General features: G+C 50.6%; 1 protein-coding gene across 1 annotated transcript in view; it reads left to right on the top strand.

Moving 5' to 3' along the window:
* Positions 1 to 5,115: 5,115 nt before the first annotated feature.
* Positions 5,116 to 22,859, top strand: part of PACSIN1 (protein kinase C and casein kinase substrate in neurons 1) — a 61,050-nt gene continuing 43,306 nt past the window's right edge. The window contains exon 1 of the mRNA XM_029244442.1: positions 5,116 to 5,301. The gene's annotated coding sequence lies outside the window, so the exon portion shown is untranslated. The remainder of the gene's footprint in view (positions 5,302 to 22,859) is intronic.

Raw genomic sequence — 22,859 nt, 5'->3', positions numbered from 1 at the left:
GGTACAGCTGGCAACAGCCTCTGTCCACCAGGCAGGTGATAGAAACCAATTTGCAAGTGTGAAGCCAGCTGGTGGGAAGACAAGGAGGGGGCCGAAAGGGCTGTGAGGCTCTTTTTAAAAATAATTAATTAATTAGTTTCTTGGCTGCGTTGGGTCTCCGTCGCTGCTGGCAGGCCCCCCCAGGCTGCGAGGAGTGGGGGCCACTCTTCGCGGTGCGTGAGCTTCTCATTGCGGTGGCCTCCCCGCGTTGCGGAGCACAGGCTCCAGGCACACGGTCCTCAGCAGCTGTGGCTCGCGGGCTCCAAAGTGCAGGCTCAGCAGTTGTGGCGCACGGGCCCAGTTGCTCCGCGGCACGTGGGATCCTCCCGGACCAGGGCTCGATGCCATGTCCCCTGCATTGGCAGGCGGATTCTCAACCACTGTGCCACCAGGGAAGCCCTGTGAGGCTCTTTTTAAAGTACTTTTGTTCCTTGGCGGTGTGCTGCTCACCTCTGTGCCTACTGCTGGGAGGCAGCTCAGAAAATGAAACACCCTGGGGCTACAGGGCCAATCACTTTCCCGCTGGGTCGGGCCCCACCTCCATGCAGATTTGCGGGGGAGGTAGAGGAATCTGGTGACGACAGCACCTGACCGGAAGTCAGATCTGTTTTTAGCCCAGCTCTGTTACAGATGTGCTGTGTGACCTTGAAAGAGTCACTTTTCCTCTCTGGGCTTCAGTCCTGCTCTGCCAAAATTGGGACACACTCCCTGTCCTTCCTTTCCAACCAGCGATATGGTGAGAATAGAGGAAGTCCTCAAAATGTCACCTCCTCCTTGAAGCCTTCCATATCAGACAGAATTAAAGGGAACTGAAATCCTCCCCACCTCCTTCCATCTCTCCCAGGCTAAACATGCAATATTAACCACCAATTCGCTCGTTGATTAATTGAATCCACATGCATGTTCAGTGCTGGTCTGCCCTCCTGTCTACACGCCCTTTCTGTCTTGTTTGCAAAACTCCTCTGAAGTGGGCTGTGCCTGCCTCCTTGCTCTGAATGGCATGGAGAGTCTAGCAGAGGAGGCCTCTGACTGAGGGATGGCTCGGGGCTCCAGGTGAGAAACGAAGGTCCCATGGAATCCCAGATGGATCAGAACTTAATGAGGGCTTCCCTGGTGGTGCAGTGGTTAAGAATCCACCTGCCAATGCAAGGGACACAGGTTTGAGCCCTGGTGCAGGAAGATCCCACATGCCACAGAGCAACTAAGCCTGTGCGCCACAACTACCGAGCCTGAGCTCTAGAGCCTGCAAGCCACAACTACTGAGCCCACGTGCCACAACTACTGAAGCCTGCACGCCTAGAGCCCGTGCTCCGCAACAAGAGAAGCCACGACAATGAGAAGTCAGCGCACCGCAACAAAGAGTAGCCCCCACTCACCACAACTAGAGAAAGCTGGCACACAGCAACAAAGACCCAACACAGCCAAAAATAAATAAATAAACAAGTAAATTTATTTTTTTTAAAAAAAGAACTTAATAAGACTGAGAAAAGTAAGTTTTGGGGGAGATCAGAGATGGGAAAAGCACTTTGAAAAGTGAAAAGAGGAGATTCCCTGGTGGTCCAGTGGTTAGGATTCCGGGTTCTCACTGCCGAGGGCTGGGGTTCAATCCCTGGTCAGGGAACTAAGATCCTGCAAGCTGTGCAGTGCAGCCAAAAAAAAAAAAAAGAAAGAAAAAGTAAAAGAAAAAAAAGTGAAAGTGAAAAGAACTATGAAAATGGGAGAAAGTCTTAGTCTCTGGACAAGGGCACAACACAATAAGAGAGGGAGATGGGGAGGGGGGTTAGTTTAGCTTTGATGAATGCTAAGTTTTGCAGTAAGAAAATCTAGAAGGAAGCTAGTTTAATTTTAGGAAGCATGGAAGTTCTGTGTCAGTTTCCAAAATAACATTTTATTTTGGATTACACATGGGCAAGGGATGTGTGTGTGTGTGTGTGTGTGTGTGTGCTTTCCACTCATTTTTTTCAGGGCTTGGGGCTGCTAAGGTCTTAATTCAATGCTAGGCATACCTCAACTTCAAATGGAATAAGCCCAGCTCTTCTGCTCATCACCCCCTCTCCCCACCACCTACCCCCTCTCTCTATCATCTGCCTAATCAGGTCTCCGCCTCCAAGACCCGCCCCACGACGGCCCCAAACCGGGCCAGCTTCTGTGAACCTCCAGTCTCCAGCCTCTCGGAGCGCTTTGAATTATGACCCCATCACCTGTGAATACCTGCGCCCTTCCTGCTCTTGCCATCCTCCACCAAATGCCCGGCTGCCAAGGGACATTGAGTGTCCCGTGTTTTGGACTTCACTGCCTTTTCAAAACTTACCCCTCCTGGGCCCCATTCCATCTATACCAAAGCCCCGGATGACACACGTATAGTAGGGGAGGGGCACATATTCTAGTCTTTCCATCCTAGATTGCACTTTAAGACCCTCTTGGGGAATTAGCCTCTCACGGAAAGAATGTTCTGTCTGGGACTTCCCTGGTGGTCCAGTGGTTAAGACTCCGCGCTCCCAATGCAAGGGGCACAGGTTCAGGGAACTAAGATCCCGCATGCTACACTGTACAGCCAAAAAAAAAGCTCTGTCTAACAGGGGAATTTCGTAGCACTGAAGGAGACCAAAAGGAGAGATTTATTATCACTAACATGTAGTTAGTGATAATATAATCGACACCAATAACTGCACAACTGTGAAGTTCCAGGCACTATGCTAGGTGCATTACATTCTTTTTCTAATTCCGACAACCCTATGAGGCAAGTGTAATTATCATCATAATAAAGACAACAAAATTAACCGAGTACTTACATGCTAAGCGGTTCACCTGGATTGTCCTGTATAACACATAGCCTGTGAGGTAGGTGCTATTGCTGTTCCATTTTCCAAACGAGGGAACCAAGGCATAGATCAGTTAAGTAAGTTGTCACACAGCTATTAAAATAAGGGGTCTGAAAAAATAAAATAAAATAAAATAAGGGGTCTGAACCTCAGAGAGTTTAAGTAACATGTCCATCTTTACCCAGCAAACAAGCAACGGAGAAAAGTCTATGTTTTCCCCACTGCATGCTCACCATGCCTCCTCCTGGGGCAATGGAAAATGCCAGGTTGAGGTGAGGGCAGCTGGGACCAAGTACTGCTGGGGTGGAGATAGGGGTGGGACTTCGTCAGCTCCAGACATCAGCATACCCCTGACACAGAGGGTGTCCAGAAATGCTCCAGGACCCCAACTCCAGCCACCTGCCAAAAGTCCCTGGCTTTGCTGGCCTTTCCCAGTAATCCTTCCCTGCCTCCTGCCCATCTGGCTCATTAGAATCACAGCTATTGTTCAGCACCCCATTGGAATGCTGCCTCCTCCAGGAAGCCTCCTGGATGGCTTTAACCCAGAGCCATCTGACCTTCTCCGGAACATTGTCCACTCACTTGGCTGTCCTGTTCGTCCTTGGGGTAGGTACTGCCATCTGGCCTCCCCCACCAGGTACTGAGTTCCTTTAGACTCTAACGCCTAACACATGATCAGTGCTCAGAGAATTCTTTTTGAAGGAATACATGCTGCACTGGGGACTCCCCTGGGTCACTGGGGTCATGAATTTCAGTGCCTCTGGTGAGGGGTGATGGAGAGGGAGGGTAGGAAATACAAACGCGTGACAAGCCCAGGTGCAGAGATGAGGGAGTGGTGAGCTCTGTGGCAAACTAGAGTCTGCGTGCTCCCCTGAGGGGCCTACCATCACGTTCAGTTGCACCCACTCCCCGCAGGTGGCTGGGACCTATTCTCGCCCTGACCACCCTCACTTTCTTTCCCTTTCTCTAGCTTTATTTTCCTACTCTGTGCATATCACTTTAAAGCATACACTACATATTATTTATTATATTTAACATGTCTCCCCTCACAATGTGAAGTACCTAAGGGCAGAGACTTTGCTTTTTTTTTTCCCCCTGATGGTTAGCATTTTTTAGCAATAAAGTATTTTCGAGTAATTTTTATTGGAGTACAGTTGATCTACAATGTTGTGTTAGTTTCTGCTGTACAACAAAGTGAATCAGTTATACATATACATATATCCACTTTTTTTAAAGATTCTTTTCCCATATGGGTGATTATGGAGTACTGAGTAGAGTTCCCTGTGCTCTACGGTAGGTTCTTATTAGTTACCTATTTTAGATAGTAATGTGTACATGTCAATCCCAATCTCCCAATTTATCCGCCCCCCCCCATTTTGTCTGCTTTGTACTCTGGTGCAGTCCAACCTCTCATCAGTGCCCTGCACAATAGATAGGTGTTGAATAAATCCTATTTATAAATCCAAGACAGTTCTTTGCAAGTCTGCAGTGAACAGAGCTGCCCCAGGGCCCGCTGCAGTGTCCAGGCTTCCGGAAGCATTCAGGGTTCAAGGCAGGAAGGGTGAAGGCTTATGGGGGTCACAACGAACGAGCCCCGCAAAGAGCCCTCAGGAGGTGGCCTGGTCTGTCTTGGTGACAGCAGGGCCAGCTAGAAGCAGGGCAGGAGGGTTAGTGACTACCCTGGGGTCAATGGGGCATTTCTGGGCGAAGCTGATGTGGGGTGGGGGTGGGGGGTTATGCGTGGGATGGTGGTGGAGGAGGGGCACTCAATCCAGAGCACCCCCACCACCCCCCGCCAAACACACACACTAGCGCCAGACGTACCCACCATACACGCCCCCGCATGTACCAGAAGACGCAGGATTAAGAGAGGGCAGAAACAGATGGGGCCGGAAGAATGTCCTAAAAAGTAGGGAAAGGGCAAAGAGGGGGAGGGGAGAGACACCCCGGAGTCTACGATGCTCCCGCTGGAGGGCTGGGAAGGAGGGTGCAAGGGAGGTGCTCTCTGCACCCGCCCGCCGCAAAGCTCTTCTGCCCCCGCACCACCGAGCACCCCCTCGGAGGAGGGCGCCGGCCTGCGAGCTGGGGGGGCTGCGTGTCTCCCCCGACCCGCCCCCGCACCTCCTAAGCAGGTTGCAGCCGCCTCAGCAGCCGCAGCGCTTTCACCTGCGCAGCCCTGCGCCGCGCCGCCATTGGCTCGCTAAAAATGCCTCGCTAATCTGCGCCCATCTGTGCGCGCCTCCTCCCTCCGCCTCCTCCTCCTCCTCGGCTCTGACCTTCCTCCTTAGCGCAGCCCCTGCGAGATCTGGAGGGACGCGGTGGCGGCGACGGCGGCGCAGCCTCTCTTACCCCGGGAAGTCGTCCGGGCTTGAGGCCGGGTCCCCAACGCGCCGTTTGGCCCCGCGGCGCCGCGGATGGTGCCGGGCGCGCCTGCCCCCAGGTAGGAGGTCTGGCCCTTGGCTACAGGGTGGGGAGGGAGGGCTCCAGTCAGGGGGTGCGTGTGTGCGGTAGGCGCAGAGACTGACAGGGGAGAATTGGACAGTTACCTGCAGAGAGGTGAGCGCGCGGCCGGGGGTGCTTTGCAAACGCCGGGGTTCGCGGGCATCACCCGGGTAGTATCAGGGTATCCCTAAGCTGGGCCCCCTGGGAGAGGGACCTGGCGGAGACCTTTACCTGGGGGAAAACGCAGGAACTAGGTTCCTTGGGAAGGTGGGACGCACACCCCGGGTCCTGTCCGAGTCTCTGGCCTGGCTTGTTCCGGTACCAGCAGGGTGGGCGGGCTGATGCCAGCTTGGTGCGTAGGCTGTTTGTGGACCAGAGTGGGCTGGGGAGAAACACAGCAGCTGATCCGTGCCCTATGTCCTGTCTGGTTTACCATTAAAGGTATTTTCTTCCGTCCGTCTACCCCTTCCCCCACAGTTGGATGGGAGGGGGGAAGAGGAACAGGAGGTGACGATGAAGGGCCCGCAGATGCAGCAGAAGCCAGGGTCTGTCTGGCACTGCCCTCCTCCCCACCCCCGGGCCACTTGCTGCCTGTTAGAACTCTCTCTCCTTATTTTTGCCTTAGGGGAGGCCATGAAGAGATTAAAAGGTCATCAGGGTGTGAGAGACACAGAGACAAACCACAGAGCTTGGCCAGTCCAAATTTCGAGCACCAGCTGCCCCCCACACTCCACTGCCCAGCTCTGCACCCCACGTGCAGTGACACACATGGATGCTTTTCTCTGGGCACAACCATAAATAACTCACATTGTCCCCGCTCTGGCATGGCGGGTGTGCAAACAGAACTGTCAATGATTTTGGAGGTTCTATCCCTCACCCACCTGGCCTTCCCATAACAGGTCCATAAGCCACTCACAAGCCCCCCCTCCAGGCAGCTTCCTGATACCCCAGGTGAGATCCTTGCCTCCTGCCCTGCATTCTCCAGCCTAGCCTGCCTGTGGCTTGGTTATTTATGCCTTGTCTGTCGCCCACTGCACTGGAAGTGCTTTAGGGTAGGAATGTGTCTCATTTATCTGTCATCGCCCCTGTACCTGACCAGGGTCTGGCACCACGTTAATGTGGGATGAGTGAATGAATCAACCTGAACTCTGAGAAATAGCTGGCAACCTGAAGGAGGAGGGTGAGGCTATCGTGAGCTTTCCTCCCATCCCCCAGGACCGAAGAGCTACCAAAAACAGACAGTCCCATTCAGGCCCTTCCTGGGCCTAGAAGTGATGCGCATCTACGGCATTCAGAGATAAACATTGCAGTCCTGAGGGCTCCAAAGGGTCTTTTTGGGCCCCTGGTATGAGTCCCTGGCTGGTCCGGGCTTGGTGGAAGGCCCTGGTGAAGGTCTGGCTTTCCTCAGGCCCCTGGGTTGGCACTTTTCTCCTGGGGTGCTAAGCTCACTCCAGGGTCTCTGTCTCTGTCCCAGCCCTTGGGAGGGTCCTGGTCAGCATCAGGGCGTCTGTGAGGCCCAAGCCAGATCATCTTCAGCCCCTGAGGTCCTCATAGTGAGTTCTGAATAGATCTTAAGATTGTGTGGAGGAGCCGACCCAGGCCAGAAGAGGAGGCTGCCAGCAAGGGTTCTGGCCCAGCCACAAGGCTCTGTCTGTGACAGGGACATCCTCAGAGCTTCCCCAGCCCTTGTTGCTCCTTTGACAGCCATGCTGCTAAAATACCTGCAAGATGTTCTTATTCTTATCTCACAGAGGGGCAGACTGAGGCCCACAGAGGGTCAGCAGCAGAGCCAGGGCCAGCACTCAGCTCCTGGCCCCAAGTCCAGTGTTCTCTCCACTGGGCTCGAGGGAGCTGGGGTGAGGCCCCAGACCCAGGTCAGAGTGTCTAGTTGTCCTCAGTCCCGTCTGGCTCTGTCCTGGCCCCTAGTAATGGAGAGTAAGGGCGTGTTGCTTCAGGGCTAGTGGGGGGAGGTGGAGGATGGTTAGGTTAGTGCCTGCAAGTGGTTGGCCCTGGGGGCCTTTCGGGGAGGGATACAGTAAAAACAGTAGAAACTAACAGTGCACAGCGTCTGCCGCGTGTCAGAAGGCAACTATTTTTCGTGAATGGAGTCATTCAGTCTTCACATTAGCCCAATGAGGTAGGTACTACTATTACCCCCATTTTACAAATGAGGAGACTGAGGCACAGAGAGGTCATCTATCCAAGGTCACACGGTTTGAAATTGGAGGAGCTAGGATTTGAGCCTAGGCTCCAGAGTCCTTTATTCCCTAGTACATTCCCTAATGCAAGAGCAAGAGGGCTGTGGACCTTACTGCTGAAGGGCTCGTCTCTGTGGAGACACAGGTTTCAGGTACTCTGTGGCTAAAGTCCCCACATGTTAGGTAGTGTGTGCATGACTAAGTGTGACTGTGATGGTTTCGGATGCCCAGAATAATAACACCCATAGTAGTGGGGCTCTTTGGGCACCTACTGTGTGGCAGGCAGAAATCTTTATAAGATGCACATCTGAGTCTGTCACTCCCCTGCCCTGCATCCTTCATTGGCTCCCCATTGCCCTGAGCACAAAGTGCAGTCTCCCTCCTGTGGCCCCGCTGCCCTCCGCAAGCCTGGGTTTCCTCTCCCTTCTCACCCCACCTCTGCCCTCAGCTGCTCTGAACTGCTTTCAGTTCCTCAAATAAATCACACTTCTCTCACCTGCAGGCCTTTGCACAGGCTGAGCCCCTGCCTAAAACACGCTCCCTCCCCCCTCCTCCCTACCCATTCCTCCTCACCCTCAGGAGTCTGCTGAAACTTTTCTTCCTTCCAGAAGCTTCCATGAATTCCTCCTCCCCACACTTAGCTCACCTCGCCTCACACAATATCCTCTCTGGCTTTTCATTCCTCGCACCCACCCCCAGCTGTGGAGTCCTTGGGGGCAGGGTCTGTGTCCTGTTCCCGAAGTCCCCAGTGCCTAGCACACAGTAGCCCAGCTCCTACTTGTGGGATAAGTTAGCAAATATTGGTCCCCCTCATACACTTTCTCTCCTCACCAATTTCAGGACTTTTTAGCATTCTCCTCCCAAGAGGAGCTAAGGACCCCTTCAGAATTTGCCTATAACACCCCCAGCAAGGATGGGCTGGTGGTGGAAAGCCTTCAGTGGAGAAGTGAAACTGCTTGTGGGCCTGGCAGGACAGGGGAGGCATTGGGGTGGGAGTTGGCTGATCTGGGGGAAGTCCTCCCTGGGGAAGCAGGTAGGAGGGAGGGGGGAGGAGTGGGCGAGTCAGATAGGAGGAGGGCTGCTTGGTTTGGTTTTACATTTTTCTTAAAGAAAAAAAAGGCTTTTATTATTGGGTTTTTTTTTTTACATCTTTATTAGAGTATAATTGCTTTACAATGGTTATTGGGTTTTTTTTTTTATTACCAAAGTAATATGTGCCTGTGTGGAAAATCTAGAATGTACTGGAAAGCCAGATTAGAAAAAACTATTAGCTAGCACCAGACCTACCCACTTGTGGGCACTTTGTGGCTGGTTTCTAGCCAGGGACCCGTGGACCGGAAGGGGGAGGTGGGGACTGGGGTCTGGTGGGGCAGGTGAGGGTCCCAGGACTGGGACTTATGCGGGCAGGGGAGTGGTCCCCGGACCTGTGCATAGCAGAGGAAGGAAGCAGGACGGGTGGAAAGAGAAGCGGAGTTCTGGGAATTCCCTGGTGGCCCAGTGGTTAGGACTCCACGCTTCCACTGCAGAGGGCACGGGTTCAGTCCCTGGTTGGGGAACTAAGATCTTGCATGCCATGCAGCGTGGCCAAACTAACTAACTAACTAAATAGATAGATAGATAGATAGATAGATTTTTAAAAAGTGGAGCTCTGATGCAGGCCCAAAAGGGAACCCCAGGGCGCTCTGGAGCTGGAGGGGCCCTTCCCAGTCGCTTTGGAATGGTTGGGCCTTAGGACCTCAGCGTCCTTTCAGCACTGGGTGTGGCCCACGGTGTGCCCTTAGGCAGGTGGCTCTGCAGCAGCTGCCATCCCTGAAGGGGCTGCCAGCTGAGGGTCATGTGCTGACTGCACCCCCAACAGAAAGGATGGGTGGGAAGGCGGGAGATGGGCCGAATGGAGAAGACCAGCAGGAAGCTGGCCCCAGGTGGCTCTGGGGAGACAGGAACTCTAATGCCAAGGAAGTTGGTGGGGCATCTCTGGGTGGGGAGCCTGTCAGTGGGGGTTGGGGGATGCCTGTGGAGACCTCGAGCTTGGGTGTGGGGGTAGCAGGATGCCTAAAGACTGGGAGGGCAGAGGGGGCCTCAGCTCCTATTTATTTATTTAAAATTGAGAATTATGTGGGGTTTTTTTTTTTGCATTTAATATTCGTTTGTTTGTTTGCCCCCAGTCTTAGTTGCAGCACGTGTGCTGCTTAGTTGCGGCTCGCCGGCTCCTTAGTTGTGGCATGCTGGCTCCTTACTTGTGGCATGCAAACTCTTAGTTGCAGCATGCATGTGGGATCTAGTTCCCTGACCTGGGATGGAACCCGGGCCCCCTGCATTGGGAGCACGGAGTCTTAACCACTGCGCCACAAGGGAAGTCCCTCGGCTCCTATTCTAAAATTACTTGAGACTTCTCTGGCCGTCTGGTGGTTAAGACTCCGTGCTCCCAATGCAGGGGGCTCAGGTTCGACCCCTGGTCGGGGAACTAAGATCCCACGTGGCATGTGGCATGGCCAAAAAAATAAAAATTACTTGATATTGGGACCCTCCTGGTGGCGCAGTGATTAAGAATCGGCCTTCCAATGCAGGGGACACAGGTTCGATCCCTGGTCTGGGAAGATCCCACATGCTGTGGAGCAACTAAGCCCATGTGCCATAACTACTGAGCCTGCACTCTAGAGCCCGTGAGCCACAACTACTGAGCCCGTGTGCCACAGCTACTGAAGCCCGCTCGCCTAGAGCCTGTGCTCTGCAACAAGAGAAGCCACCGCAATGAGAAGCCCCTGCTTGCTGCAACTAGAGAAGGCCCATGCGCAGCAACAAAGACCCAACGCAGCCAAAAATAAATAAATAAAATATAAATAAATTTATGAAAAAAATTAAAAATTACTTGATATTTAAATACTGGATGGGGGCTGTGGTCGGCTTGCCAGATAAACTCAGTTAAATTTGACTTTCAGATAACCAACAAATTTGGTGGTTATCTGAAATTTTTTTTTTAGTATAAGTATGTCCCAAATAGTGCATGGGACATAGTTGTACTAAAATTTTTTTTTTTAATATTTATTTATTGGGAGAGCAGAGTCCCAACCATTTTGTTTATCTGAAAGTCAGATTTAACTGAGTGTCCTGTATTTTCATTTGTTAAATCTGGCTACCCTAGACTGGGCTGGGGGGCTGGGGGGCTGGGGGGAGGGGTAGAGAGAGAGGGAGGGAGCCTAGGGGTCCTAATTTTCTCTTGTTTTGGGGGAAAGGTCAATGGATACTTGTTTGAAGTTGACAGTTTAAAAAAATTAACATGTCCATTATTAGAAATGAATGAGATTTTTAAAATTTTACATCTGTAAATGTTTGGACCTGTAAAATCTTTTTTAATTAATTAAATTTTGGCTGCGTTGGGTCTTCGTTGCTGCATGCGGGCTTTCTCTAGTTGCAGCAAGCGGGGGGCTACTCTTTGTTGCGGTGCATGGGCTCCTCATTGCAGTGGCTTCTCTTGTGAAGCATGGGCTGTAGGCGAGCGGGCTTCAGTATTTGCAGCACGTGGGCTCAGTAGTTGAGGTGCATGGGCTGTAGAGCGCAGGCTCAGTAGTTGTGGCCCATGGGCTTAGTTGCTCCATGGCATGTGGGATCTTCCCGGATCAGGGTTTGAACCCGTGTCCCCTGCATTGGCAGGCGGATTCTTAACCACTGTGCCACCAGGGAAGTCCCTGCACCTGTAAAATTTTGCATTTGTTTCTGTTCACTGTCCAGAGAGTAACTCCCCATTTGTGGATTTTGGCTCCCCAGTGCTGCTCAGAAATAATAAACTGATCCATCCCATTATTTATTCAGGAGGGACAAAGGAGATTTGATGATCAAGGGTGGAGTCACTAAATAAGACTAATCCATTGAGGAAATGAAAGTCATCATCATAATAAAGCTCTTAGGTGGCAGAGGGTGTGGGAAACTGGAACTCTCCCATCAGCTGGAGGATAGGTCGGCAGTACCTCTTTGGCAGTAGCCACCAAAGTTTTAACCCGGCAGTTCCACGTCCCAGGATTTCTCCTACAGGCACCCCCTTAGTAGGATACAGAGAGCTGGGTGGAATGGTCTGTGTGGCAAAACTAAACATCCATCAGGAGGGCTGGTGACGTATCAGGACCTCGCGAGATGCTGTGATTTTGGCAGCTGTTCATTCTTTCATTTGGTCAGTGAATGTGGACTGAATGTTTTCTGTGTGCTGGGGACCCAGAGAAAAGAATGGGCAGAGCTTAATATCAGGATGGAAAGATGGTCAGAACGTATTGGCAAGTCAAAGCAAGTAGCTTTGTAGAACAATGTGTATAGTATGATCCCACTTAACGAAATATACATATGTATGTTGTGTTCACATTTGTGTAAAAATGTCGAGAAGGCTGCACACCTGATGGTTATTAGAGCTTATCTCTGGGGCAGGTATTGGGAGGTCAAATGCCAGGCAAGAGGGGGAACATTTCCTCTTTATTTTAGCGCCCTGTGCTGTTTGCGTTTTATACAGCAAACATCATTGCTCCTACAAAACGTCATTAAAACTCTACTTCATAATACCTGGGATTTTTCTTGGAAATCTAAAAAAAGTGAGCATTTGAATTGCACTCCCCTCAAATGCAAATTTGATGCCATTTGAGTCGGATGCTGCCACCTGGGTTTGAAGAGTTTTTATTTGTGGCTGGTTTCTCACTGGTTTCCTCATGGGCTTGTTTCTCCTCTCCTTCCTCCTCCCAATCCTGGGGTGGATGAAAACTGGTGGAATGGGAAAGGAGTTAAGTGTGGGTATCAGGAGGGCACAGAGAAGGGAGGCAGGCCCTGGACAGCAGTGCCAGGGGGCCTGAGGGGGCCGAGATCCTCTGACCTGTGCCAGGCACTGTTCTATTTATTCATGTTTATTAACTCATTTAGTTGTCTCAGTAACTTTATGAGGTTATCCCATTTTACAGATGTGGAAACTGAGGTTAAGTGACTTGGCTGAGGTCACACTGGCTGGCAAGTAAGTGGCTGAGGCAGGATTCACACCCATGCAGTCTGGATCCAGAGGCTGTGCTCTTAACCTGAAGGCCACAGCCCTTCTCGTTAGGGAGTAGAGATGACCACTCTCAGAGAAGAGAGTCCTTGGCAGGCCCTGCTCCCTAAGGCTGGGGGTGATTGATCATGGCAGGTCTTCGGCAGGAGTAGACCTGGAGGGAAAAGATGGTAGATCCAGAGCGGTGGACACTGGGGCAGGGGAGGAATCAGCACAGGAACCCAAAGGAAGAAGTGGGAGATGGGGCTGGTGGGGCAGGTGCTGGATAGTTTAGGTGATTGGCCTCATTGGCCTGGCTGGGGCAGGTGGCCCAGGGCTCTCCCTGCTCCTTGCAGGGCCTGGCAGAGGCCCAGCATCCCTAGGCCCACTCTGCCCCACATGGGCCTTCTCTGGGACCACACACCCTATCCCTGGCCTGCCTGTGTCCAGCCTTGACTGGCCTCCCGAGAGGAGAGACAGCTGAGGTGGGGCAGGAGCAAGGGCTGGGTGTCAGGAGGCCCAGGGTGAGGTCCTGTACCTGACACTGACATACGGAGGGGCCTTGGGACATTCAACACCCCCCCCTTGGACTTGGTTTCCTCCTCTTTTATTTTTAAACTTTTTATCATGGAAAAATATAAGCATTTACAAAAGCAGAGAGAATAGTGTAATAAACCATCATGTACCTACCACTCAGCTTCAAATGCTATCAACTCATGGCCAGTCTTGTTGTACCCCCCACCCTGGAATAATTCAAATCCCAGGCATCATTTCATCGTAAGTATATCAAGATATATCTCTCAAAGATGAGGACTTTTCCTAACATAATCACAATACCATCATCACACCTAAGAAGAAACCATTTCTTTATATCATCAAATATCCACTCAGCATTCACATTCCCTGTTGTCACAGACATGTCTTTTTTTTACATCTAGTTTGACTCAAGATCCAAATCAGGTCCACACACAGTGTGATTGGTTGATAAGTCTTAGTCTCTATTAATCCATACTTTTCCCGCTCCATCCTTTTCTTTGTCCTTGGCAATTTATCTGTTGGAGAAGCCAGGTTGTTTGTCTCGTAGGATTTCCCACAGTCTGGATTTTGTGGATTGCATCCCCATGGTGCAGTTTAACATGTTCCTCTGTCCCCTCTGCAAATTGGTAGTTGGGTTCACCCCTCTTCTGACCCCTCCTTGTGCAGTCACGCATAAATCCTCCAGCTCTATCTTTAAGACACCCAGAATCCCACCACTTCTCACCACCTACACTGTTGCCCTCCCTCTAAGCCCCCACCATTTCTCTCCTGGATCATTGCAGCAGCCTCTAACTGGTCTCTGTGCGCATCCCTTGCCCCAGCAGCCAAAGAGATCCTTATAAAACCTAAATGTGATCATATCCCTCCTCTGCTCAAAACTTCAATGACTCCCTCTTATTTGGTATAAAACCTAAAGTCCTATAACAGGTCCTACAAGACCCTGTGTGATCTGGCTGTCCAGTACTTCTGACCTCATGTCATGTCATTCCCTCTTCACTGGGCTCCTAGCCATTTCTTGGGCATATCAAATATCCTCCTGCCTCAGGGCCTTTGCACTGCTCTTCCCTGTGCCTGACCTCAGAGGTCCACATGGCGCATCCCTGCACATGTCATCTCCTCAGAGAGGCCTTCCCAGAGCACGTCATCTAAAACAGCCCCTGTTATTCTCCATCCCCTGACCCTGCTCTGTTTTCCATCATAGCACTTATGCATCCCTCGTGTTAGAGTCTCGTTAGTTTCTGGTCTGTCTCCCCTACCTGCCTGTGAGTCCCATGAGGGCAGGGCGGCACGACTCTGCCTACAGAGCAGACCTCCTCTGCCACTTAGATCCCTCCCTGTCAGCTCCTCTCCTTCCAGCATTTCCTGGAAAATTAAACAACCCCGTACTTGCGCGTGGCACTTCATAGTTTACAAAATACTTCCTGTCTTAGGTCAGATTCCTTGGAAGCTGTACCTAGGACAGAGATTCCTGGGTCACTGGTTTCCTTCAGGCATGCGCACGGAAGGGAGAGAGGGCGCCTGATGGGGCCAGGAAGGAGCTGGAGAAAGATGTGCTTTCAGCTAAGGCTAGCTGTGATCCCACAGGGAGCTCTGGAGTGGGAGCAGCAAGTGCAGGGTTGGCCTTCCTTGAGGCAAGGGGCCAGGCCTTTGTACCCTCTTATCAGGGCTGGGGGAGGGCATAACCTCCCAGGCACTTCTAGGTGAGGCTGCTCACCTATAAGCCGCCGTCAAAACACTAATTTGAAAAGATACATGCACCCCAGTGATCATAGAAGCATTATTTACCATAGCCAAGATATGGAAGCAACCAAGGTGCCTATCAACAGACAAATGGGTAAAGAAGATGTGGTATATACACACACACACTCACACACACACACACACACACACACACACACACAATGGAATATTACTCAGCCATAAAAAAGAATGAAATTCTGCCATTTGCAGCCACGTGGGTGAGCCTAGAGAATATTATGCTTTGTGAAATAAAGTCAGAAAGAAAGACAAATATTGTATAATATCACTTATGTGTGGAATCTAAAAAATAATACAAACAAATGTATACAGAAAACAGAAACAGACTCACAGATATAGAAAACAAACTAGTGGTTACCAGTGGGGAGAGGGAAGGGGGAGAGGCAAGATAAGGGCATGGGATTAAGAGATACAAATTACTATGTTTAAAATAGATAAGCAACAAGGGTATATTATATAACACAGAATTACAGCCATTATCTTATAATGTCTTTTAATGGGGTATAAACGATACAAATACTGAATCACTATGCTGTACACCTGAAACTAATATTGTAAATCAACTATACTTCAATAAAAAAATAACATCTGTCAGGAGAAGGGGGCATCTGTGAGCCACCTGCAGCAGCTTGGGGATGGTACCCCATATGATAAAGGGCTGCTGACAGTACCTCCTCCACCTTCATATCCATTTTCTGCTTTGAGCCCTGCCATTAGCTTGTGAGGAAGGTATTTATTAATTAGCATTATTCCTATTTGATAGATGAGGAAGCTGAGGTTGGGAGCAGGGATGACTTGCCTGGGGTTGCACAGTCAGGAACAGGGCAGACCTGGGATTCAATTCATTCTTACTTGGGATCCCCTGATTAGTTGATAAATTGTCTCAGTGGCTACTGGATCATTGTTTTACTCTCATGCATTCATTCAACAAATATGTATTGAGTGCTGTGTGCCCAGGCTGAACTGGGCACCGGCCATTCAGTGGTGAATGAAACCCACCTTGTCCTTGCCCCCTGGAGCTTTCACTCTGGATCTGCCAGCATTTAGCTGACCGCCCCTCTGGCCCCCTGCTTACCCCTGTTGAGCCCTCAGCAGCCCCAGCTTCCATAGTGACAGCATGTGATGTTTGTTGAGCACTTACTATGTGCTGGGCACTGTGTAAGTCTCTTTGTGTTGATGAGCTCGCTTCACCTTCCCAGCGCCCCGTTTTCAGATGGGTAAGTTGAGGCTGCAGAGGGGCCTAAGGCTCCTAGTCCAGGTCCCTCCATGAGTGTGTTATAGAGCCCTCTGAACACTGCTCTTTCCACTCCTGCCTCCCCTCCCACGGCCCCACCTACAGAAGGATATCTGGTGTCACCTCTATCAGCAGCTCCATCGGACACCAGGCTGCCACCGCCGCCTGCTCTCCGAGTGTAAGGTGACCAGCTGCCATCTCACCTGCCCCACTTGGCCCTGCCCCAGCTGGGGCACTTCTGATGGGAGGCCTCCCCACCATACAGGGCCCAGGATCCCTGCCTCTGCCCCCGTTCCCAGCACCTTTGTCACTGGCCCCGACTGACTGAGTGGCCCTTCAGCCAGCCCCAGCTGGGCCCGGGCATTGGGGGCCCCTCCCCCCTCACACCAGCTGGCCTGGTAAGCTGCAAAGCTGGCTCAGGTGCCCCTGGACAGGGCCACAGGGGCGGGGTGGCAAATCACAGTGGGGCTTCCTTCCCTTCTCACCACTCCCCAAGCAGGGCCAAGACAAGCCCAGCAGGGAGAAATCAAGTCACGACATTTCCACCTGAGGGGTTGAGGTGTGGGGAGGGCCCCTCAGGCTGCCTTGGTGATGGGGATTTATGAAGCAGTAGAATGGGGGTGGGCACCCCAGCTTGCATCAGTCCCCTGCTCCTCCTAGGACCCCCTGACTGCCCCACCACTAGGCTGCTCTGAACCATTGCTCAGCTGTGCTGGGCCGTGATGGCTGGGCCTCTGTCCTTTGCTTCAGGCCTGGAGGCTTCCTCCAGGGGCCATGCTAAGGAGGTGCCTGCCCGCCCCCCCGCCCCCTTTGGCAGAATTCTGAGAATATTTGTGCAAATTTTGGAAACAAAATAGCATAGAAAGCGCATGCAGGTAAGCCCATCTCCCTGTTGGCATGGCCATTGGAGCGGTTAGTCTGCTCACAGCCTGGGCGCTGTGGCTGCGGTCAGCAGGGGGGATGCAGGGGCTGGAAGACGGGAGTAGCCCTGAGAGCCGTGGCCCTCCCACCTTCGCTGCAAGTTAACGTCAGATTTCCAGCACATTCTTCTTCCCACCAGATGGTGAATTTTCTAATTTGATCATTTCGTTTGCTAGACTTCTATAAAGAAATTTCCCTCTTTACCGATTGTGTTATTCTGAAATATGGCATATACAGTAGGATAAAGGCTTGATTCTTTCCCTTTATCATTTTTCAGAGAAATGAGTTGGTACTTTAGCAACCTCCAAAGGTGACCAGTGAGTAATATTCCTAGTTTTAAAATACAAAAGTATATAAAATAGGTTATACATTTTAACAAATTAATATAAAGCCAACACCCGTGTCCCCACCATTTAGGTCAAAAATAGAGAATTGCTGCTGCTTCAAAAGACCCCCACGGACCCTTCCCCACCACAAGCCCCTCTCTCTCCCTGGAGGGACCCACCATTCTAAATAGTTGGGGTTATTATCTGCTTTGTTTTTGGTTCTACCACGTAAGTCTGCATCTAAAACCGAATAGTTCTTTCTGTCTCTTTTTGATTGTTTTTTGTTTTTTTGCAGTACGCGGGCCTCTCGCCGCTGTGGCCTCTCCCGTTGCGGAGCACAGGCTCCGGACGCGCAGGCTCAGCGGCCATGGCTCACGGGCCCAGCCGCTCCGCGGCATGTGGGATCTTCCCGGACCGGGGCACGAACCCGTGTCCACTGCATTGGCAGGCGGACTCCCAACCACTGCGCCACCAGGGAAGCCCTCTGTCTCTTTTTGAATTTTAATTAATGGAATTACGTATTCTTTTATGTCTTTTTTTGTTGTTGTTTTCAATCAACATTTTCTTTTTACCATGCATCTACATCGTTCTTTGTAGCGGTAGTCCTTTTGTTTTTTTGTTTGTTTTTTATTATTTATTTATTTAGGCTGCACCGGGTCTTAGTTGCGACATGCGGGATCTTCATTGCAGCATGTTTCTAGTTGCTGCATGCAGGCTGTTAGTTGCGGCATGAATATGGGATCTAGTTCCCCGATCAGGGATTGAACCTGGGTCCCCTGCATTGGGAGCACAGGAACCTCTGGACCACCAGGGAAGTCCCAGTCCTTTCGTTTTTTATCATTGCATAGTGTTCTGATATGTAGATGTATCATGATTTACTTATCCAGTTTACTGTTTACAGACATCAGGATTGTTTTCTGACCGTGGCTCTTGTGAAAAATGCTACTCAGAACATTCTTATGCACGACTCTGGGTAAATACATGAGTGCAGTTCTGCAGGGTGTATTCCTAGGAGTGGAATTGCTGGGTCATGGGGAATGTGTATTTTCAAATTTACTAGATAATGCTAAACTGTTTTCCAAAGTGGTTGTACCAACTCACAAGCAGTGTGTGCAGGATCCCAGTGCTCCACATTCTTTTTTTTTTTTTTAATTTTATTTACTTATTTATTTTTGGCTGCATCGGGTCTTCGTTGCTGCGTGCAGGCTTTCTCTAGTTGCAGTGAGCAGGGGCTGCTCTTTGTTGCAGTGTGCGGTCTTCTCATTGCAGTGGCTTCTCTTGTTGCAGAGCCAGGGCTCTAGGCACGCGGGCTTTAGTAGTTGTGGCTCACAGGCTCAGTAGTTGTGGCACACGGCCTTAGTTGCTCCGTAGCACGTGGGATCTTCCCGGACCAGGGCTCAAACCTGTGTCCCCTGCATTGGCAGGCGGATTCCCAACCACTGCGCCACCAGGGAAGCCCCCAGTGCTCACATTCTTGCAGATATTTGGTTATTAGCCGACTTTTTTGGTTTGTTTTTTTTTTAGATTTTGATTATCATTATGGATTTTTATAAATCTTATGAGTTTCAGTCCTTGGACTCATTATTCTCAGTGATGCTCAAATTTTCCCATCTTTGGCCATGGGAGCCTCTTGAAGTTGACTCTGGCATCCATTCACACAACTTTGGAAGTGTCCTTGCTTTCTGGAATGAAGATGTTCCTGGCTCATCTGAGCTGCAATCAGCCATTTCTCCAAAGAGCTGGAGATTTTATATATATATATATATATATATATATATATATATATATATATATATATAATTTGTTGTTGTTTTAAATTGAGATATAATTCATATACCATAATTTTCATAATGTATAATTCGGTGGCTTTTAGCACATGCACGAAGTTGTGCACCCATCACCACTATCTAATTCCAGAACATTTCCATTTCTCCAGAAAGAAACCCCATGCCCATCAGCAGTTACTGCTCAGTTCCCCCTTCCTCAACCACCAGTCTACTTTCTGTCTCTGTCAATTTGCCTGTTCTGGATATTTCATATAAGTGGAATCATATCTTTTGTGTCCGGCTCCTTGAACTTAGCGTAATGTTTATAAGGGTCTTCCATGTTGTAGCATATAACAGTACTTCATTCCTTTTTATGACTAAATAATATTGCATTGTGTGTATATACATTTTGTTTATCCATTCATTGATGGACATTTGAGTTGTTTTCACTTTTTGGTTATTATTAATAATGCTTCCGTGAGCACTAGTGTACACGTTTTTGTGTAGACATGTCTTCATTTCTCTTGGATATATATCTAGGAGTGGAATTGTTGGATCATTTCATAACTCTATGTTTAATCTTTTGAGGAACTGCCAGACTGTTCTCTAGACTGTACCATTTACATTCCCCCTTATTGTGGGTCTGATTTGCATTTCTCTAAGGACTAATAATATTGAGCATCTTTTCCTGTGCTTATTGGCCTTTTGTATCTTCTTTGGAGAAATGTCTTTTCATATACTTTGCCCATTTTTTTTTTTTTTTGCGGTACGTGGGCCTCTCACTGTTGTGGCCTCTCCCGTTGCGGAGCACAGGCTCTGGACGCGCAGGCTCAGCGGCCATGGCTCACGGGCCCAGCCGCTCCGCGGCATGTGGGGGATCTTCCCGGACCGGGGCACGAACCCGTGTCCCCTGCATCGGCAGGCGGACTCTCAACCACTGCGCCACCAGGGAAGCCCTGCCCATTTTTAAATTGGGTAATTTGTCTTTTTATTGTCGACTTGTTAGAGTTCTTTATGTATTCTAGATACCAGCCCCTTATCAGATAGATGATTTGCAAATATATTTTTCCCCATTTCCGTGGGTTGTCTTTTCCTTGTGGATCCATTTAATGGGGAATGGTCTTTGAGACTCAGTCTGGGTGTTGGAGGCATTAGGCTTTTTGAATTCTAGAAACCAACCTAAGGACTCACTTATAGCCTCAGCAGTTCTGGGCAGTAGGGCCTCATCTTACAGTGACACTGAGGCACAGAGGAGGGAGGTGGCCCGCCCAGGGGCACCCAGCTGCTATGTGGCTGCAGGGCACCAGAGTCAGGTCTCCAGTTTAGTTCCCATAGCTTCTCTTGGGGTCCTCACTCCAGCCCAACCTCCATCCTCCAAACCCCCAAACTCAACCATTTCCTTTCCCTGGGTGCCTCCCACTCTGCTTTGGTGCTCTCAGCTCTTCTCCTTCAAGGAAAACCCTACTTTGGCTGCCCTAGCCCAGAAGGGCCCTCCTAGGATGAGCTCCAGGAGGTGGGAAGCTGCACTTGGACACATTGTCAGTGGTCAAATTTGGGAAAAAGCAAATGCAACCAAGGTAAAGAATTTTCTTTACTGCAGGACTCATCCGTGCCTTTAGCTTGCTGTTGTGTATTGTGAACATTAAGGAATTTAATTGCCAAAACTTAGAAGCAACCAGGATGTCCTGCAATAGGTGAATGGATAAACAAACTGTGGTACACCCAGACAATGGAATGCTTTTCCATGATAAAAAGAAATGAGCTATCAAGCCGTGAAAGACATGGAGGAACCTTAGAAGACGCATTACTAAATGAAAGAAGCCAATCTGCAAAGGCTACCTACGGTATGATTCCAATTATATGACATTCTGGAAAAGGCAAAACTTCAGAGACAATAAAAAGGCCATGGTTGCCAGGGGTTTGGAGAGAGGGAGGAATAAATGGAGCACAGGGGATATTTAGGGCAATGAAACTGTTCTGTATGATACTATAGTGGTGGATACATGCCATTACACATTTGCCAAAATCCATAGACTACAACATCAAGAGTGAACCCTAATGTACAGGATGGACTTTGGTTGATAATAATGTGTCAGTGTTGGTTCGTGGATTGTACCAAATGAACCACACTGATGAGGGATGTTGAGGGCAGGGGAGTATATGTGTGTGTGTGTTGGTGGGGGCGGGGGGGCTATGTGGGAATTCTGTTTTCTGCTCAATTCTGCTGTGAACCTGAAACTGCTCTGAAAAATAAAGTCTGTTAATTTAAAAAAGTAACATCAGGGAGTGATAAGTGTTACAATGGAAAAATAGAACAGGGGAAAGGGGCTAGGGAGCCATGGGGGTGGGCTGGCTGTTTTAGATGAGGTGGGGGGTCAGGGACATTGATCGGAGACCTAAACAGGGCAGGGAATAAGCCTGCGGATACCAGGGGAAGGGCAGCCCAGCACAGGGAGTAGCAAATGCGAAGGCCCGGAGGCAGGGCGGAGCCTGATTTGTGTCAGGGACACAGTAAGGACAAACTGCCAGGAGGGGAGTGAGGGGGTGTGGGGAGAGGTCGGAGGTGAAGACAAGCAAACAGCTCGGTCCGTTCCACATTGGCCTGTAGGCCTGGCAAGCCTGAGCAACTTGTTCTCAGTGCAATGGTGAGTCACTGGGGGGTTTCAGCAGGGGTGTGACACGTCAAAATTATACTTATATTTTAAAAAGATGACTGTCATGCAAACAGACAGAAGGGGCAAGGGTGGAAGTAGGGAGACCTTTTAGGAAACTACACATCCTCCAGGGGAGAGACGATGGTGGTGCGGACCCACCGTCCATGGCAGGGGGCTGCAGGGTGGCTGGATTCTGGGTCTGGTGAAGGGAGAGTCAGTGGGGGCTATGGGGGTGAGGGAAGGAGAGGAACCTAGGTCTTTGGTTTGAGCATGTGGGTGAACAGTGGTGTCCTTTTCTGAAGGGCGAAGACCAGAGCGATAGAGAGTTCCACTGGGACGTGTCTACCTGTTCAACATCCAAATGGGGCATTAAGGAGGTGGTTGGGTTTACAGGCTGGAATTCAGCGGCAGAGTTGGGGCTGGAAATATGAGTGAGGTACTAAAGCCACAGGCCGGATGAGCTCCCCTTGAGAGCAGGTGTAGACGGGGAAGACGAGGGGCCCCAGGCCCGGGCTGGGTGCACAGGCTTAGAGGTTGGAGAGACCAAGGAGTGACCCAGGTGGTGGCGTGGTGTCAGAGAAGCTGAGGGGCCACGTGTTTCAGGGCCAACGATGGGGTGGCCGCTGAGCACGGCAGGAGGAGGATTAGACGGGGACGGGGTGCTTTGGCACGGTGGGGGCCAGAGCCCTATTGGAGGGGCTTCGGGAAGGGGTGGAGACAGGGCGGGTGGGCGGCCTTCCCAGGGGTGTCCTCTAGGAGCCAAGGAGCAGTCCCACCGGGCAGGGGCTGAGGGCAGCTTGCAGTCTGCGGAGAGACTTTTTTTTTTTTAGTGATGGAAAAACCACCGTTTCTCCCTTGATGGGAAAGTTTCCCTATGTGAGGGAAAAACCGATCATGTGGGGGCGGGGAGAGAATTGTTGGGGCGATGCAGTTGGGGAGCTGGGGGGGGCTGGTGCCCAGTGGGAGGGAGGCGGAGCCTGGGGGTGGGGAGCAGTGGCGGGGGAGCCAGTGTGGGCCGTTCTCTTTAGGCTCCTGTTTTCTCAGCATCTTCATCACAGCCTCGGCTGAGAGCTCGGGAGGAGGAGGTGGTGTGAAGCGCTGGTCTTCACCATGGTTCTCATGGCCTCTGTGTGGAGCAGGTGCCCTCGCCCCGCTTTGCAGGTGAG

Source organism: Monodon monoceros, unplaced genomic scaffold, assembly GCF_005190385.1.
Source record: "Monodon monoceros isolate NGI ecotype Baffin Bay Population unplaced genomic scaffold, NGI_Narwhal_1 Super_Scaffold_3, whole genome shotgun sequence".
In the NCBI taxonomy this organism is placed as follows: domain Eukaryota; kingdom Metazoa; phylum Chordata; class Mammalia; order Artiodactyla; family Monodontidae; genus Monodon; species Monodon monoceros.
This window is presented reverse-complemented; position numbering and strand designations above follow the sequence as displayed.